This window comes from Carcharhinus amblyrhynchos, chromosome 5, assembly GCF_965287045.1.
Source record: "Carcharhinus amblyrhynchos chromosome 5, sCarAmb.v2.hapA, whole genome shotgun sequence".
Taxonomy (NCBI): domain Eukaryota; kingdom Metazoa; phylum Chordata; class Chondrichthyes; order Carcharhiniformes; family Carcharhinidae; genus Carcharhinus; species Carcharhinus amblyrhynchos.
In genome coordinates this window covers 50,697,291-50,717,749 of record NC_137328.1, presented here as the reverse complement: position 1 = coordinate 50,717,749, position 20,459 = coordinate 50,697,291, and the positions used below count along the sequence as shown (strand labels likewise).

The window sequence follows — 20,459 nt, the reverse complement described above, 5'->3', positions numbered from 1 at the left end:
GCATTTAGACAGTTACGTGGGTAAGATGAGTATAGAGGGATATGGACCAAACACGGGCAACTGGGACTAGCTTAGGGGTTAAAAAAGGGGCGGCATGGACAAGTTGGCCAAAGGGCCTGTTTCCATGCTGTAAACCTATATAACTCTCAGAGATCACTATTACATCAGCATCATATGCTTCTGATGTTAACCCCTTACCAAGGGGAGGTGCTAGCTTATCTCTAGTTGTAAATGGCCGTTCTCTGCCATTTGTGGAGCAAATTTTATTTGCCACTTATTAGCACAAGCTTGAATGTTGTCTGGGATCTTGCTTACATTATCTTATAGAAGGTCTTTTGGAAATCTAAAGATGTCACATCAACAGAATTACCCTTGTTTAACTTCTTTGTTATATCAAAAAGTTTATCAAACAATATGAGTGGGGCATAAGTATAGACAGCTGAGATATTTGCATCAAGATTACACTGCAGCAAATTTTAAGAAAACTGAGTCAGCCTTGTATTTGTAAAAGTAAATCATTACCTTTCTGCCCATGTGAATGGTATTAAGAAAGGGCTGCAACAGATCAACTGATGCATTGTAATCAGAAAGAGTTACGTGTGAACAACAGTCTGGCTGTTTAGATCATGTCCAGGGTACAAAAGTCTTCATCACTGTTGCACTAGCCTCACAGGTGCTCGTCCTATGTGCCAGATACATGATTAATTTTACCACTGGTTAGGGAACCAAGGCCTAAAATAATTTATTATAAATCATTGCACTTTTTTAAAATTCTTAGCCAGTGTTTATTGCTTATTTCTAATTACCCTTTAACTGAGTGGCCTACTAGGCCATTTCAGAGAGCAGTTAAGAGTCTGCTCTGGATCTGAAGTCAAGTGCAGACTACACCAAGTAAGGACAGCAAATTTTGTGCCTTAAAGGACATGAGTGAATCAGGGGTTTTTATGACGATCGATGGTAGTTTCATTCATCACCATTATTGAGACTAGCTTTACATTCCAGATTTTATTTTTCCACCAGCTGCCATGGTGGGATTTGAACCCATGTCTCTAGACCATTAGGATGGATCTCTGGATTACTTGTGCAGTGACAATACCATGCCCCCATCACCTCTGTACATATTTCCTCTCATGCCAGTTACGGTGTGAACATTTCAATATTCTATACTGAAGCAAATAATATACACACATATGTAGAATAATCCTTTATGAAAATAAACCAATTTCATGTATAAAATAAAAATGAGTGTTTCTAGCAACTATTGCTACATACATTTTTCATTAAGCTTTATTATCAGGACCACTGATCTGTAGTAATTAAAGACACATTCACATTATAATTTTGCATCATCACTAATAAATTTAACAGGAAATGCAGGAGAAACCGCTTTATCTAGGCAATGGTTAGAATATGAAATTAGTTACCATATGAACCAGTTAAGATGCTTAGATGCATTTCAGGGGAAACTGGATGAGTACATAGAGAAAAAAGCAATAGAAGGATACAGTGACAGGTTGAGATGAAGTAGGGCTGGAGAAGTTTCTTGTAGAGCAAAAACATAATCTAATCTATAATAGACCAGTTTGGCCAAATGCCATGTTGCTATGCTGAAAATTTGATGCAATTCTCTAATTTTTGTGTAAATCAAAGACTAATACTGTAAGAAACACTAATGAAACCCAGCAAAAAAAATGCTACGAATGTTTACATTGGCATTGCACTGTCAATAAAAGCAAAATACTGCCGATGCTGGAATCTGAAACAAAAACAGAAAATGCTGGAAAATCTCAGCAGGTTTGACAGCATCCGTAGAGAGAGAATAGAGCCAACATTTCAAGTCTAGATAACCATTCATTAGACAAAGGGTCATCTAGACTCAAAACATTGGCTCTAATCTCTCCCCACAGATGCTGTCAGACCTGAGATTTTCCAGCATTTTCTGTTTTTGTCAGCACTGACAATAAATACTATTTCAATGAAAGCAGAACTCTATGATGAAAATCTTGGTTCAGTTTATTTGTTCTCAACTGGTGGGACATTGACTTTTAGGATATCACAAGATCAGTTTCTCTGGTTGAGAACAGATCTTTTAATTCTGGTAAGATAGCGTATACTTCTGTTTTTAGTGTGAAGAAAGCAGTAAGAGATTCTTGAACGAGCGATAACAAACAAAAAAGACCATTAGGAGGTGGAGAGGGACAGTTCAGAGAGTGGTGCTTTTTTATAGCCAACACACCGTAGGAGAAAGGATTTTTTCTGACTGTATTTTCAAATATGTAAAAGTAGGTATTATAGGAAAGTTCTTGTCAAATGTTGAAACCGCAGCTTACATGGTCTGTTTAAATGGTAGTGCAGGGACACCACTATTATCACAAAAATCAATAGGTTGCTTTCCCCAAATCTATATTTTGATTTTTGCTAGTTTCAATTTTGGACAGGCAGCATTCTTAATGTTGAGCAGATATGTCACTGCTTCCACAGGAAATAATGCATGTATACAGGAAGCGCATGTAGTACACACAATTTGGATCTCCCACATCATTATTCACAGCAAGTTAGACAATGCTCTACTTTGTAAGGACAAGAATAATATGCCACATGCTATGCAACGTATTATTCCACTGTAAGATGAAACTTTCAAAGTCACAAAATCTAATGTCATGACGGAATGGTCCATAGCCTGATTAATCAGAATTTAATCCTTTAGTCAGGAAACGCGATGGATTGAAAAAAGCCTTTAAGTTTCAGGTTGAAGTTTAGCTACATCTAGTATTAAGTGACTTAATTTGTCTTTTTTAAAATTGTCACTGTTAAGACCACTTAGAGGAAACAGTTTTCTCCTTGGCATATTATACATTTCCTGATCAGATTTCTTCCTTTCGACTTTTCTTCAGAGGTTGGGAACAAATTTCTATATAGACAGGTGTGACTAAAACACCTGCTTGATGTAGAACGTACATACATTTATTGTAAATTTCTTTGGTGTTGCTGCAGTAAATCAGCTCATTTTGTAATGCCAGGATGGTACTATACCATGAAATGCACACTGAATTACTTTTCTGCTGGAATGGCATTTTGTCTAAGCTGATTTGTTCCATTCAGACAAGAAATTTTACCTGTTTTAACTAAGCAGAGCCTCATGATTTTCAGGGAATTTTGTAATGATTATTTATTAATTAGTTTCACAAGTAGGCTTACATTAAGACTGCAATAAAGTTACTGTGAAAATCCCCAAGTCACCACACTCCGGTGCCTGTTCTCTGAGGGAGAATTTAGCCTGACCAACGCCTCTAACCAGCACATCTTTTGACTGTGGGAGAAAACTTGAGCACCCATAGGAAATCCACGCAAACACAGGGTGAACGTGCAAACTCCGCACAGACAGTGACCCAAGCCAGGAATTGAACCCGAGTCCCTGGAGCTGTGAGGCAGCAATGCTAGCCACTGTGCCGCCCCATGCTTATTTAACAGTCATTCCATTGCAAAATAATTAACTGCAAAGGTAGTGGTTTGAGTTATGATAAATTATGCAAATACAATCATACAGAGCTTTACAGCCAGCAAACAGAGAATTTCCATGCATCAGCTTGAGCTTGTTTTAAGACCAAGTCCAAGTCCCTGAGGTGAAAGGCCTGTGTCTAATCTATGCAATACTCAGTTCTCATAATGATATTTTTAATCAAAACACAATTTGAAATATATTACTGACTGAATCAATGAAGAGCATATATTAATTTAAATTTAAAGTTCTAAAATTGTACTCGTAGAAACTGTTACTAAATCTAAAATCAGCACAAAAGTGAACATAGTGCACATTAATCAGTAGGTGTCAGTAAAAAAAAGTCTAGAACTAGAATATACCTCGAGATTATGTATAATTATTACATCATGACTCTTCACCTCAACCTTGCAATCTATACTTTCAGAAACAGCAAGGAATGAATTTTGATCACCAGTCTCAACATTGGAAGTAGAAGCTGCTTCTGCTTAGGCAGGGATTGGCCAGCTGCACGTGATCTTCCACTGACCAATTAAAGGTGGGGATTTTCAGGACCAACAACTGAAGGACTGGATACAGGCTGAGGGTTAGCATCAGGGGACACTGTGGCAGGTATTAATGCCATGCTTAGCACTAAATGTAATGGAGATTGCCTAGAATCGTTAAGAGAAGGAGGAAGCAGGTAGTAAGAATAGCAGAAGGAAGACATGGGGTGGTTCCAAAGTTCAGCAACACCTCCCCACACATAGAAACAAGAAGCAGGTGTAGGCTATTCAGCCCTTCAAACCTGCTCCCTCATTCATTTTGATCATGGCTGATCACTGAATTCTATATCCTGATTCCCCACTTCCTCCAATAGCTCTTGATCCCTTTAGTCCTAGAGCTCTACCAAATTTCTTCTTGAAATCACACAATGTTCTGGCCTCAACTACATACTGTGGTAGTAAATTCCACAAACTCACACCCTCTGGGTGAAGAAATTTCTCCTCATCTCAGTTCTGAAAGGTTTACCCCTTATCCTCAAACTATGACGTCAGATTCTGGCCTGCCCCACCATTGAGAACATTCTTTCTGAATCTACTCTGCTTAACCCTGTTTGACTTTTATAAGTTTCTATGAGATCCCCCTCATTCTTCTGAACTCCAGTGAATATAATCCTAACCAAATTAGTCTCTCCTCATGTGACAGACCTACAATCTCAGGAATCAGCCTGGTAAACTTTCGCTGTACTCCCTCTATAGCAAGGACATCCTTCCTCAGATAAGGAAACCAAAACTGCACACAATACTCTGTGGCCTCACCAACACCCTATACAATTGCAGCAAAACATCCCTATACCCAAATGCTTTCGCTATGAAGACCAACATATCATTTGTCTTTTTTACTGCCTGCTGTATCTGCATGCTTCACTTCAGCATCTAATGCACAAGAACTCCAAGGTCTCATTGAGTATCCACCACTCTCAATTTACACCTATTCAAGTAATAATCTGTCTACCTAATATTGCTACCAAAGTTGATAACCTCACATTCATCCACATTATAATGCATCTGCCTTGCAGATACCCACACATTCAGCTTGTTCAAATTACGTTGAAACATTTCTGCATCTTCCTCACAGCTCACCCTCCCACCCAACTTTGTATCATCTGCAAATTTGGAGACAATACATTCAGTGCCCTCTTCCAAATCATTAATATGTAATATGAACAGTTGGAGTCCTAGCACAGATGCCTGTAGTACCCCACTCGTCACTGACTGCCAATCAGAAAAAGACCCATTTATGCCAATGAAAGATCCATTTATGCCAACTCACTGTCAATCAGCCAGCGAGAGATAATTTTCCCTCGGGATGGAATAAAGAGACTTATCAAGCAAGTCTGGATGGAGATTGCTGAGGTGATCATTCTTCCAGAGTCTGGATTTGGTGCCACAAGTGCATCAATTACCTCCTTCTATCAGGGTGAGTACTCCATACTTCCTTTCTGTTTAAGGCTTGCATGTGGCGAGCAAGAGGGTGCATTGGTTGAAAAGGGAACGACTACCCAATCAGTGTCAATGGGGCGAGGCAGCGCCATATCCTATCAGAGACATGGCTGCATCTTGGTGAGAGGCACCCATCCATGATTGCCTCAAACGTGGCCACATGCAGGATGTATTCATGTGCCCTCATCAGGGACTGCTGGGCTGCCAACAGCATGGGCACTGTGTTCATTTTCGTGGGTGATTGACAGTGTTCACCTTTACGTTGGAAAAGAAGAGAGCCTATAATCTCAGGAACAGACCATCATCAGTAAAGGCATTCAATTCCTATCCACTCTAAAAACCTCAGAGGCAGAGGAGGCCTTAGAACAGGCAGCACAGCAGGGTGGTTCTTTGCACCACTGATGGAGAAATACTAGTGTCCACCCAAGAGTATGAGTGACTGATTGCAGAGGTACAAGGGAGCCTCTGTTACAAAGAGAACTCTTGTGTCCACCACTGGGCACATGGAGCACCACAAAAGGAGTAGTTGGAAAGACACAATAGGAAGCCCATAATGCTTCATTCTGTTATCTCAGGCAGGTCAGGCCAAAGAAAAGAAAGCTGAAATGATCTGGGGACAGCTGCTCAACTCTGAGAACAGGAAGGAGCCTCAAAGGAGACACTGTCGAATCATTGCCTTGAACATGTTATCAGCACAAATTGATATCCAATTATGTTTTGATTTGGGATACAACCATGTGAGCACAACACAAATGCTCCCATGAAGTTTATGGAGGCTGCAACAATCAAGGCGACTGACAAGCAGAAAGGAACTGTGAGAGGCCAGGCCCATGCTGAGCCTCAAGGTTATGACAGACCTCTAGTATTACTGACAACATGGCAACTAATGCAGCACAAAGGCAGCATCTGACAGACTTTCTAGAAACTATGCAAAGCAATGCTTATGATGAAGGATTCCATCCAGGCCTCGTGTGCTGTCACATCTCTGGCAGGTGCACATATGGCTTGGTAACCTTCACTGAATGGGTGCCAGAGATGTTCACAAATCTGTACACCATCGTCTTGCCCATGAAGGCCAAATGGTGAAGACTAGGCGAGCGAGTGGTGGGTGAAGGATGAAAGGTGCCTGGAGTCTCTACTAGGTGAAACACTTCTCTGGTCAGCAGGCAGGTAAAAGCGTACCTTCACAGGGTGAGGGAATGGTTGCCTCCAGCATCTGGGTGCTCCTCTCAGGGCATTCCTGCTGTGGACAGCAGCTCCTCAGCCAGTGACCCCCAGCACCATAAGTGGTAACAGTAACAGAGCAGGGTCCTGCATCCATTCAGAGGCCCATCAGCATGCCACAGCCCTCCAGAACTCAGACAGCCAGAGTATATCTGCCAAAGTCATTCCAAGCCACAGGGCAGCAAGGGCAGCAGCCTGCTTCCACCTAAGCCATAGGCGTAGGAGGATCACCATGTGGAAACGTTCATAAGAGATTTAAGAAGAGCACCCAGCTGCACTTGGGGTTCACATGTGAATCGAGAGTCAAATGTGAAGTCTTATATTTCTTGTTAATTAATGTACTGATGCAACATCTCCTTCCATTTTGTACTGCCCTTTTGTACTTCACTTAAACCCTGATGTCTCATGGTCAACAATGCACCGCTGCCACTGATTAATGTGCAACTGAGCACAGAGCGATAGAATAACAAACAAAGGAGGTAACTTCAGGGCTGTAGGCAGGTAATTTATTGGAAAGATCATTTATTGTTACAGAACCAACAGGTAATAAAAGTAATATAAAACATCTGTGTTCTAGCATCTCACTTGCATACATCTCATTCCACCTTCCCTGTGGTCCCTCCTCATCATCCTTATCACCAGAGGCTTCATGATTCGTGAGATCCTCAGTATTTTATGTTTTCCCTTTCTGCAGTGCTAAGTTGCGCAGTACAAAGAGTACCATGATACACATGACCTTCACTGGGACATTCTAAAGAGCATAATTAGCTCAGTTAAGGGTCTGATTAACACCTTGAGAAAGTCAATGGTCTATTTGGGCGCACGGGTTGCTTTGCGGAAGGTGTTGTATTTCTCATCCTCATTTGTCCATACATGTGTTCCTCACAGGCATGAGTAACTATGTCCTCAGTGCGTAGCTGTTGTCTCCTGATAAACATCTCTGGCTGTGCACAGAATATAGCATCTGGGACTGCCAAAGTATGTAGGAATCATGGCTGCTTCCCAGGAATGGTGCAGACACCTGAAGGATTGTTTTTAAATAGTTGCAGACCAGTAGTATTTTGAGTGAAGCCACTCAACATTAGCACTGAATTTCACTGAGCGGCTTCCACTCACTCAAAGCACTATTGGTCTGCAACCACTTAAGAACAATCCTTCGGATGTCGCACCATTTCTGGGAAGCAGCCATGATTCCTACATACTATAGGTTGAGGTTGAGGACACAACTGGTTAGGTCTTTTCTTAGTAGAAATTAGCCAGTAGCCTTTATCAATAAATTTCAGCACTATTGTTGATAAAGACTACTGGCTAATCTGTTTGCCACTGTCTGTGCTACTCCACCCTGCCTGGCATGCCTCACACCAGCCATCAGGAAAATTCGGAAACAAGGTGAAATAGTAGGGCTTCTGGTCAGACATCTTCCCTCTCGATATTATACCCACTGCCTCCAAGACCATTCTTAAAGGACCCAGAAAATTCCAGACTAAATTTCTACCAAGACCCAACCAGTTGTCTCCTCAACCCTCAATCTGCCTTCTCCAGTTCTTTATCAAACTCCCTTTTTAAAAAGTCAAAAGATCTTGAGAATACATCTTCTCTGTGAGAATCCCGACTACGCCGAGATTTATTTTTCTATTTAACCTTTTTCGTGGTTTATGAATTTTTACTTACTCTCCACGTTCGTTATCAAAGTAAAATCATTTGTTTTCTTCAGCTTTATACCTTCACTTTTTGAAGACCTACATTCCCTCAAACTTTTCTCTGGTGAAAAGGCCAATTGATTAAACCATTATCCAAGATCTGTTCACACTTAGAACATAGAACATAGAACACTACAGCACAAACAGGCCCTTCGGCCCACGAGTAGCGCCAATCACATCAACACCTATCTATAACCCCCAATCCCATAAAACCCCATATACTCATCCAGAAGTCTTTTAAAAGACCCCAGCGAGTTCGCCTCCACCACCACTGACGGCAGCCGATTCCATTCACTCACCACCCTCTGAGTGAAAAACTTACACCTAACATCACTTCTGTACTTTCCTCCCCGCACCTTAAACCTGTGTCCTCTCGTAGCGACCATTTCAACCTGGGGAAATAGCCTCTGAGAATCCACCCTATCTATTCCTCTCAACATTTTATAAACCTCTATCAGGTCGCCTCTCAACCTACGTCTCTCCAGGGAAAAGAGACCCAGTTCCCTCAACCTAACTTCATAAGGCATGCCTCCCAGTCCAGGCAACATCCTTGTAAATCTCCTCTGTACCCTTTCAATAGCTTCTACGTCTTTCCTATAGTGAGGCGACCAGAACTGCGCACAGTACTCCAAATGAGGCCTGACAAGGGTCTTACAAAGTTGTAGCATTACCTCCCGACTCCTAAACTCAATCCCTCGATTTATGAAGGCCAGTATACCATACGCCTTCTTGACCACCTCTTCCACCTGCGAGGCCGATTTAAGAGTCCTGTGGACCCGGACCCCAAGATCCTTCTGCTCCTCAACACTACCAAGACTCCTGCCCTTGATAGTGTACTCGTTCATCCCATTGGTTCTGCCAAAATGGACAACTACGCATTTATCCGCATTGAAGTCCATCTGCCACTTCTCCGCCCAGTCCTGCATCCTATTTATGTCCTGCTGCAACTTTTGACATCCTTCCAGACCATCCACAACACCACCGACCTTCGTGTCATCAGTGAACTTACTTACCCATCCTTCCACTTCCTCATCCAGGTCATTTATGAAAATGACAAACAGCAAGGGTCCTAGAACAGATCCCTGGGGCACTCCACTGGTGACTGACCTCCACGCCGAAAAAGACCCATCCACAACCACTCTCTGCCTTCTGCAGGCAAGCCAGTTCTTGATCCACAAGGCCAAAGGCCCTCGGATCCCATGCCCTCTCACCTTCTCAAGAAGTCTTGCATGGGGGACCTTACCAAACGCCTTGCTGAAGTCCATGTACACCTCGTCCACGGCACTTCCTTCGTCAATGTGTTCAGTCACATTATCGAAGAACTCAACTAGGCTCGTAAGGCACGACCTGCCCTTGACAAATCCATGCTGACTATTCCTGATCATGTCAAACCTCTGCAAATGGTCGTAAATCTTGTCCCTCAGAAGCCTTTCCATCAGCTTACCAACCACTGAGGTCAGACTCACTGGTCGGTAATTTCCCAGGCTATCTCTGTTCCCTTTCTTGAAAATAGGGACTACATCCGCAATCCTCCAATCTTCCGGAACCTCTCCCGTCTCCATTGACGACGCAAAGATCATCGCCAGGGGCTCTGCAATCACTTCCCTCGCCTCCCACAGTATCCTGGGGTATATCCCATCTGGTCCCGACGACTTATCAATCTTGATAGAATTCAAAAGTTCTAATACATCCTCCACCTTAATATCCACATACTCAATCTTTTCCATCTGCTGCAAATCCGTAGCAAAATCTCCCAGATCAGCTTCCACCGTGAATACTGAGGCAAAGTACTCATTAAGCACCTCTGCCATTTCTTCTGGTTCCACACAGACCTTACCCCCTTCACCTTTTATAGGTCCTATCCCTTCTCTTCTCATCCTTTTACCTTTCACATATTTATAAAAGTCCTTGGGATTCTCCTTAATCTTACCCGCCAAGGTCTTCTCATGACCCCTTCTGGCTCTCCTAATTTCCCTTTTAAGCTCCTTTCTACAGTCCTTATACTCCTCAAGATCCTTAACCTCTCCTAGTTCCCTGAACCTTTTGTACACCCTCCCTTTCCTCCTGACTAGGTTCAACACAGCCTTCGTGCACCACGGTTCCCGCGACCTACCAAAACCCCCTTGTCTCATCGGAACGTTGTCACGCATAGCTCCAGACAAACATTCCTTGAATATCTGCCACCTTCCTTCGGTACTTTTCCCTAAGAACGCCTCCTTCCAGTTTATTTGTCCAAGTAACTTCCTGACTTCTTCGTATCTCCCCTTACTCCAGACAAACACCTTCCTAGCCTGCCTGATCCTATCTCGTTCCAATGCAATTGTGAAGGAGATAGAATTATGGTCACCATTCCCAAGATGCTCCCCTACCGAGAGATCCATCACCTGCCCTGGTTCATTCGCCAGTACCAGGTCAAGTACAGCCTCTCCCCTCGTAGGCTCATCCACATACCGTGTCAGGAAACCTTCCTGAACACACCTAACAAACTCCTCCCCATCCAAACCCCTTACCCTCGGGATATTCCAGTCGATGTTTGGGAAATTGAAGTCTCCCATCACGACAACTCTGTTATTAATACATTTCTCCAGAATCTGTTTCCCTATCTGCACTTCAACTTCCCTGTCACTATTGGGTGGCCTATAGAATACACCCAGCAAAGTTTTTGACCCTTTGCTGTTCGTAACTTCCACCCACAGAGACTCTGTAGATAGTCCCTCCACGACATCCTCTTTCTCTGCAGCCATGACACTGTCCCTGATCAACAGTGCCACTCCACCACCTCTTCTGCCATCCTCCCTGTCCTTTCTGAAGCATCTGAAACCTGGCACCTGAAGTACCCAGTCCTGTCCCTGAGACATCCAAGTCTCTGTAATGGCCACCACATCACAATCCCAAGCAGCAATCCACGCCCTAAGCTCATCTACTTCGCTGAAAGCTTACTGACAAATCCATTGCCGTTTTGAAACAAGAGTAGCCAGAACTACATATCATAATCCTGAGTTGACTACAGCATTAACCTATACCATAACCCGTTCTGACTTGTCATTCAGCTGCATTTTAGCATCCAATTTATTTTATGTAAGACTGCTTTATTCTGACCAAATTTGACAATGATTACCCTCAAATCCTTTTTGTCTCTGTTTCATGTTTTTGACATGCTTGCTTTTACCTATACAGATTGCACCACATGAATCAACATTCAAAACAATCCATCAGATCTCAGGATAGACATAATTAGTTCAAGTCTCTCTGAAGATCATGGATTTTTTTTCTATTCATTACTTATCAACGTAGTTTCATGACCTATATAGAGTGTTTTCAGTCATATTATAGGATTATGCCTCCACCAGTATTCACCTAACCCTCCCTCATGATAGAGGGATTGAAGGTGAAGTCTGTGGCATAGAATGTTCAGCATGAAATCGCTAACAGGCATACAATGGACTAATGGCAGGACAAAATAGGCATGAGGAAGAAAATCTGAAGCAGTAGAAAGACACAGGCAGTAGATCATTAGGAAAATGCAAGAGCAAGTCTGACAGGGGAAAGAAGGAATTATTTTTTGTGTGTGGACAAAGCCTCATCATTTGCAATTACAGTCTAATTTTGGACTGGATATAGTTCACATGTGGCACAGATGAATAACTCTCCCCACTCAATGATGGCAACACAAAAATAGTCATAGAAAATATAAAAGAATTAAGATTAGTCATAATACAAGTAACTGTTTAATTATTATTTTAATCAGAGATGAGTCAACCCAAACTCCCAGTAGCCAGTTACAGACACCACTGAAAGATGCATGGGTTCAGATAAATTACCCTCGTTCTGGTTAGGAAATCACACAATTGCACGTGAACTTACATGAACAAAACTAGCCAAAAACATGAAGCCAATAGAAAAATATTACTTAGCAGACTTTACTTACTGAAAATTGCTTTTTTAGATTATATATTTTCAAAAAGGTTATTTGTTTTCATGTATATGAAGTAACAATTTTAAAATCAAATTATTAGTTATTGATAAAAGTTCCAATCTATATAGCTCTGAATCTTGACATTGGTCATTTCAGCAGGAACAGACAGAAAGAAAGGAGCCATGTGAATCACTGCATTCAAAGATGGGACATTAGTACTCACCCTGCATCACTATACAGGCCACAAAATATGCTAAGAAGTCAAACCTGTTACCAAAATTTTCCTAACGTAACCAGTGATGTCTCACGAATCAAAAAAATGAGTTTAATTTGTTCCAAGTGAGACATTACAATTATTTTTACAAAGAATTCCTTGGATGACATCTAAATTTGAACGCACAGCAGCTGCTGGGATTTCCCCTTAAGACCTTCAACCGATGCTATACACTAGATACATCGATGACATTTTCTTCCTTTGGACTTATGGTGAACAATCACTGAAACAACTATATGATGACATCAACAAGTTCCATCCCACCATCAGACTTACCATGGACTATTCTCCAGAATTGGTTGCATTCTTGGACACACGCATCTCCCTCAAGGACGGTCACCACAGCACCTCACTGTACCACAAGCCCACAGACAACCTCACAATGCTCCACTTCTCCAGCTTCCACTCTAACCACATTAAAGAAGCCATTCCCTAAGGACAAGCCCTCCATATACATAGGATCTGCTCAGATGAGGAGGATCGTGACAGACACCTCCAGACGCTGAAAGATGCCCTCATAAGAACAGGATATGGCGCTCGACTCATCGATCGACAGTTCCAATGTGCCACAGCGAAAAACCGCACCGACCTTCTCAGAAGACAAACACGGGATACGGTGGACAGAGTACCCTTCGTCCTCCAGTGCTTCCCCGGAGTGGAGAAGCTACGACATCTTCTCCGGTGTCTTCAACATATCATTGATGAAGACAAACATCTCGCCAGAGCCATCCCCACACCCCCACTTATTGCCTTCAAACAACTGCACAACCTCAAATGGACCACTGTCCACAGCAAACCACCCAGCCTTCAGGAGAACAGTGACCACCACACCACACAATCCTGCCACAGCAACCTCTGCAAGACATGATGAATCATCGACTCGGATGACATCACACGTGAGAACACCATCCACCAGGCACACAGCACATACTCTTGCAACTCGGCCAACGTTGTCTACCTAATAAGCTGCAGGAAAGGATGTCCCGAGACATGGTACATTGGGGAGACCATGCAGACGCTACGACAACGGATGAATGAACATCGCTCGACAATCACCAGGCAAGACTGTTCCCTTCCTGTTGGCGAACACTTCAGCAGTCATGGGCATTCGGCCTCTGACCTTTGGGTAAGCGTTCTCCAAGGCGGCCTTCACGACACATGACAGCGCAGAGTCACTGAGCAGAGACTGATAGTCAAGTTCCGCACGCATGAGGACAGTCTCAACCGGGATCTTGGGTTCATGTCGCACTATCTGTAACCCCCATGACTTGCCTGGGTTTGCAAAACCTCACTTACTGTACTGTCTGGAGGCAATACACATCTCTTTGACCTATGCATAATGCTCTTTCCACTCACATTGTCGGCATCTTTAAGATTTGAATAGCAGGTTAGTTGTAAAGATTCGCATTCTAGTCAGTAATCTGTAAACTGTCTGTGCTGTTATATGCTCTGTCTGAGGCCAGAACTCTCCATTCACCTGAAGGGACAAACCCCGAAAGCTTGTGAATTTACTATCAAATAAATTGGTTGGACTTAAACCTGGTGTCGTCAGACTTCTTACTGTGGATATCTCCATAAATACAGTCCTGACTTTGGTTAGGAGCAAAACAGCTTTCTTCATTTCTTATGAGATCATTTCCGAGCTCTTAATAGGCAAGGCAGGTCAAAATAATAATTTATATTTAAAATTAAGTACTCATGAAGCTGGAGATATTCAAAGCACCCAGCCATTTTTAACAAGTAAATTATTTGAATGAGGTTTGCTTGGATGGCACAATCTGTATAAAATGCTATGCTATACTGGGGAGACAGAGTAATTGGTATAGGTATCTCTTCACAGATGCTAGGATCCCAAAAATGTTCCTTTATGATGCCATTGAGCCAAAATTACTGAACAGATATGCTCGCACCATATCATTCCCAATTCCCCCATTTCTTAAATCCTCTTACTGGGAAAATGCAAGGAGATGGGACTGAGATGTACTTGCAGACAGCTGGCATGAATACAGGGACCAAATGGCCTCTTTCTGCGCTATAACCATTCTACGATTCCATTGTAATTTAGTGTAAAATGATACATTAACGCCTCTTGTGTTGGGGCTCCGTGGATCATTTCATTTACTAAAATAATGAAGACAAGTCAAAATGGTCAATTCCATGCTCTGGTGGAATTTCATCTGATTCATTCAAGTATTTATTAGTTGCTAAATGTAAAAAATTTACTCCTCCAGATATCATATTTTACGCTAATCATAAAATAAAATCTGGAAATATTGGTATTATATGTTTTTACAAAAACATATTATAAAGACTAAAACAAAAGCAAATTACTGTGGATCTTGAAATTTGAACTGAAACCAGGAAATACTGGAAATATATTGCAGATGAACAGCATCTTTGGAGAGGCAATCAGCGTTAACACCTTTAGGTCGATTGAGTTCTGATGAAAGGACATCAAGCCGAAACTTGAACTCTGTTTCTCTCTCCACTGATGCTGCCATATCTACTGAGTCTTTTCAGATTTTATGTTATGAACCATGTATTTTTGGGCATGCACCTAAGTAGTATGGGATGCACAATATATCCCAAAATAACAGAGCTTGATATTCATCTTTCTAAAATGTTCAATTATGTTCAATACATAGTGTCAGAGAATTTATGTAATGCTTTGACATTAGTCAGAGGATACCATATATATTTAAACACTTGCAGACACAGAGAGAATGTGCAAACTCCACACAGACAGTCACCCATGCTGGGAACTGAACAGCATTTCCTGTTTTCAGTTCAGATTTCCAGATCCACTGTAATTTGCTTTTGTATTAGTCATTTATTATATGCTATGATACCAGATATCTGCAGATTTTATTTAATGTTCATCATAAAATATTATATCTGGAGGGGTAAATCATTTATGTTTAGCAACTGATAAATACTCAGTTTGATTGAATCAGAACAAATTCCACCAGAGCATGGAGTTGACCATTTTGACTCTGCTTCACTATTTTAGCAATTAGGGATTATGATTGCGACAGTTTTCTCAGGCATTAGAAAATCCAAATGTTGTCTTTCTTCTCTTTACCATTCTGTACATGATTATTTTTGAATCAATGGTATGTACATACGTATAAAAACAATATCATTCTTTAAAATGAAAAACAGGTCCTTCGTGTCAATGGAATAATGCAGCACAGGAGGAAGCTATTCAATTTAGACACATTGTCCTGCTCTTTTTCCACAGCCCTGCACATTTTTCCATTTCAGATATTTATCCAAATCCCTTTTTAAAGTTACTATTCATTCCACTCGTACCACTCTTTAAGACAGTGTCAGTTCCTCCTGTCTCTCTTAAACTAGTATCAGATCCCCCATCCTTTTCGTGCCAATTATCACTTTCCCTGTTCCTTTTATACCAGGGTCAGTCCCCACTTTCCCTTTTATACCAATGCCCGGTTGTTCATAATCAGAATAATTTACAGAAGTGAACATCTGACATTGGAGACGCAGAATTACATGAAAATTGTCCATCTATCACAAATGATAATTTCTCCCCCTCCCGGAGAATAGAGAGCAACCTCTGCCCTATACTGACATAAAGTGATGGTGATACAGTAACAATGTTCAGGCTTCTGTGCAATTCACAACTGCTACGTTCATAAATATTTCATTAAATTTATCACTAACTACTATTAGAGTCCTAATACGATTAGATTTGAAATTTGATTTAAATGCCCTCATGTGTGTGTGGGGGGGTGGGAGTAAGGAGATCAGGAAAACATATGTTGACATATTTGGAGATTATTGGTATAAAAACCTGTCAGAATCATCACTAGACTTAGCTAAGTAATGCACTTTTCATTTTAAAAACACCTAATCCCAAAAAGGCAAATGTGCACAATACACACATTATCACACAAAAGTAAAACGCACATACTTGAGATTATTTGTGCTGTATGAGATAGTTCTTCATTGTATTTTAACAAAGCAGGTACATTTTCTGAATTGACCAAACTCCAACCAACTCTCCCCCCACTGACCCATTATAGTTTGGTATAATGTGTGAGCAATAAATATGACACAACTCTACAACACAAGAGAAGGTATGATCTGAAATTAATTTATGTTCTGCCAGCAAACCTTTAGCCTTTTCCACACCCATTACTATTTGTTTAGGGACAATGAAATGATGCATATTAATATCCACATGACAATAAAACACCCATAACTTGCAGGTTATACAATTTCACCCATGAACCACAAAAGTGATGGTTTGATGATTCTGTGTACACAGAATATAATGCAGTGTTGGGATGGATCCAGAGTGATACTGCCTCAGCTGAGACAAAGCAAGAAATGTGGAGGTCACACACATAGGTTTTGAATAGTACATTACAGGCACAGCAATACTGTTTGACAGAGAGATTGTCGAGGCAAAGCTCATCCAGAGTTTGACTCATTCGACAACACTATCATCTACACATCCTTTCTTATATATTTCCCTTTGTTTTCCTCTCCTGTCCATTTTTTTCCCTACCATCCTATATGTCTATGGCACTGAAAATTCTGTTATCCTCTGTTTTTGAGTCTCTGTTCGGTCAAAATCACAATGAATGATACTATTTTCAGCACACTAATGCTTTCATTAAATTATCAGACAAAAAAGTATCATTCAAATGTATAAATTGGTTAACTGTATTCCTATTTCAACCTGTGTATACATTTCTGTGTTTCTACTTCCTTATCCATCAATTACCACATTCATCAAATCATCCTCCACCATTTCCACCACCTCCAGTCAATGCCACCACCAAACTCTTCTCTTCCCTCAGCTTTCAGTATTCCAAAGAGGTCATTCCATTCATGACATCAAATCACTCCTAGTACCCGGTCCCCTTTCCATAGCACCTTCTCCAAAATTGCTCTTTTCTCCAAGACTCTTGGGACATGTCCTTGCCATCAAACTTAGTGCATACACTTTCCAGTTTTCATGCTGTTCACATGAACATAAGGACACAAAAAAATTAGAGGAGAAGTAGATCATTTGGTCTCTTAATCCTGCTCTGCCATTCATTAAGTTCATAGCTGATTTGATTGAGACTTTAACTCCACTTTCCTCCCTGCTCCCATGTCTATGAACATCCTTATAAATAAAAAATCTAATTCAGCAACAAGGCTGGCTTCATCACACTCATTCTTTGAATGAACCATTGTGCATTTGCTATTATCTGTGTATGTATTTATTTGTTGTGCTGTGTATTTATCTGCCGGTCCATCTCTCTCCATGTGTATTTCTCTCTTTTTCTTTCAAATCAATGTGTTTCCCTCCAATTATTACAATTTCTCTCTCCCCTTACCAACGTTTGTCTGCTTGTACTATTTTCCCTATTCCTTCGTTATTTTTGTTTCCCTCCATAATTTTGACTTTCCCCTTTTCACTCCATCCCTCTTGTTATACAGCTCTCCTCTCCCAGTCTGTCTCTCACTTGTGGGTGCTTTCCAATAGCTTTCTCACTTCCTATCTCTCATACGGAAACTGAGTGAACTGGGGTGAGAAACTCTTTCGATGTCTTCCTGTATCACCAGTAATCTTTTTCTGTCTGTCTTCCTTTCTTTCTCAGGCTAAAGCTTCTCTTCCAGGGTATTTCTGCTTAACTTGATTGTTCTCCTTTTCTGATTTTTGTCCTGAGGTTGCCCCCACCCACCCCTTTCAATTTCTCTCCCTTATCTGTTTTTCCCTCCTTATGTCTCTCCTCTGTTGGGCAATCTCTTTCCTCCTATCTCTATTTCTCTCTGGAACTTATTTATTTTTTCTTCTTCTTGTATATTTTTCTGTCTCTATCACTGTTTTTCATAGTTTCTCTACCCAGTTCACTCAGTTTGTCTATGCCCCTCTTCCTGGCACATTTCTTGCTTTCTGTTTGATTCACCCAAATCTGGGCCTCTCTCTTTTCCTCTATTTGTCTGTTTTCTCCAATCTTGATTTTTTTCATTCTGTTGTCTGTATATCTGTCACATTATCTTATTTCCTATTTCCCTTTGCTTTTTTTTCTCTAATTTCTCTTTCTATCTATTCCTTTTCGATTTTCCCTCTTTGTGTTTCGTCTCTTGCACTTTATTACATTTCTGTTCTTTCATTGTTTGCCTTTCTTCATCTGTTCCCTCTTTCTGCTTTTCTCATCATTTCCCCATCTTTTACTACTTTTCTTTTCGATTTCACTTTTTCTCTGTCTCTCTTTTTCTCCTCTCCTTCCCACACTCTCCCTCTGTCTTTCTCTCCTGTCCACACTTTCCCTCTCCCTCTCCCCCTCCCAAATGCCGCTTCTGAATAGTGGGATCCCCGCCCAGGCCAAGCCGCGGCTTTGATTTGAGCCGCAGCCGAGGGCAGCCTGCCGGGGCCCGGGCTGAGATGAGCTGGACCGGTGCTCCCCGTCCCTCGGGGGCCGCTTCCCCGGCTCCAATGGCAGCAATGCTGGGTGTGTGGGGCCCGAGGCCAGGCTCTTACCTGCGGCCGGAGGGAGAGAGGAAGGGCGGGCGGCGGCCTGGAGCAGGAGGTCGGTGCCGGAGCTGGAATCCTGTCAGAGAGTCGAGATGGAGCGAGACCCGCACCCGCTCAGTAACCAGGCAACAATTCAAATTCTAACCGAAAGCAGAGGCCGCGAGCGGCAACACAAACCCCGAGAACAAAATAGCGGCGGAGGCACTGAGAGCGGCGGAGAGGGAGGGGAGAGTCAACCGACAGACGTCAGCAAGGGAGAGAGAGAGAGTGAGAGAGACAGGGGGAGAGATTGGAAGAGACGGAGAAGAGAGAGGGGGAGAAAGGGGGAGAGAGTGAGAGAGACAGGGGAGAGAGTGAGAGAGACTGCGAAGAAAGGGGGAGAGAGTGAGAGAGACGGGGAAGAAAGGGGGAAGAGAGAGAGACGGGGACAAAGTGAGAGAGATGGGGAGAGAGTGAGAGAGAGACAGGAGGAGAGACAGAGAGAGACAGAGAGAGATGGGGGAGAGAGAGAGAGAGACAGAGGAGAGAGAGAGACGGGGAGAGATAGAGAGAGAGAGACGGGGGAGAGAGAGAGAGAGACGGGAGAGAGAGAGAGAGACGGGGGGAGAGAGAGAGAGAGACGGGGAGAGATAGACAGAGAGAGAGACGGGGAGAGATAGACAGAGAGAGAGACGGGGAGAGATAGACAGAGAGAGAGACGGGGAGAGATAGACAGAGAGAGAGACGGGGAGAGATAGACAGAGAGAGAGACGGGGAGAGATAGAGAGAGAGACGGGGGAGAGATAGAGAGAGACGGGGGAGAGACGGGGGAGAGAGAGAGAGAGACGGGGGAGAGAGAGAGAGAGACGGGGGAGAGAGAGAGAGAGAGACGGGGGAGAGAGAGAGAGAGAGACGGGGGAGAGATAGAGAGAGAGACGGGGGAGAGATAGAGAGAGAGACGGGGGAGAGATAGAGAGAGAGACGGGGGAGAGATAGAGAGAGACGGGGGAGAGATAGAGAGAGAGAGAGACGGGGGAGAGATAGAGAGAGAGAGAGACGGGGGAGAGAGAGAGAGAGATGGGGAGAGAGAGAGAGAGACGGGGGGGAGAGAGAGAGAGAGAGACGGGGGAGAGATAGACAGAGAGAGAGACGGGGAGAGATAGAGAGAGAGACGGGGAGAGATAGACAGAGAGAGAGACGGGGAGAGATAGAGAGAGAGACGGGGAGAGATAGAGAGAGAGACGGGGAGAGATAGAGGGTGAGAGACGGGGGAGAGATAGAGAGAGAGAGAGACGGGGGAGAGATAGAGAGAGAGAGAGAGAGACGGGGAGAGATAGAGAGAGAGAGAGAGAGACGGGGAGAGATAGAGAGAGAGAGAGAGAGACG

At 42.6% G+C, this 20,459-nt stretch overlaps 1 protein-coding gene across 2 annotated transcripts in view; it reads right to left on the bottom strand.

The window, feature by feature from the left end:
* LOC145343021 (guanine nucleotide-binding protein G(I)/G(S)/G(O) subunit gamma-7) overlaps positions 1-19,399 on the bottom strand; it is a 253,139-nt gene extending 233,740 nt beyond the window's left edge. For both annotated transcript variants that reach the window (XM_080188755.1, XM_080188756.1), the window contains exon 1: positions 19,101-19,399. The gene's annotated coding sequence lies outside the window, so the exon portion shown is untranslated. The remainder of the gene's footprint in view (positions 1-19,100) is intronic.
* Between the last annotated feature and the right edge of the window lie 1,060 nt (positions 19,400-20,459).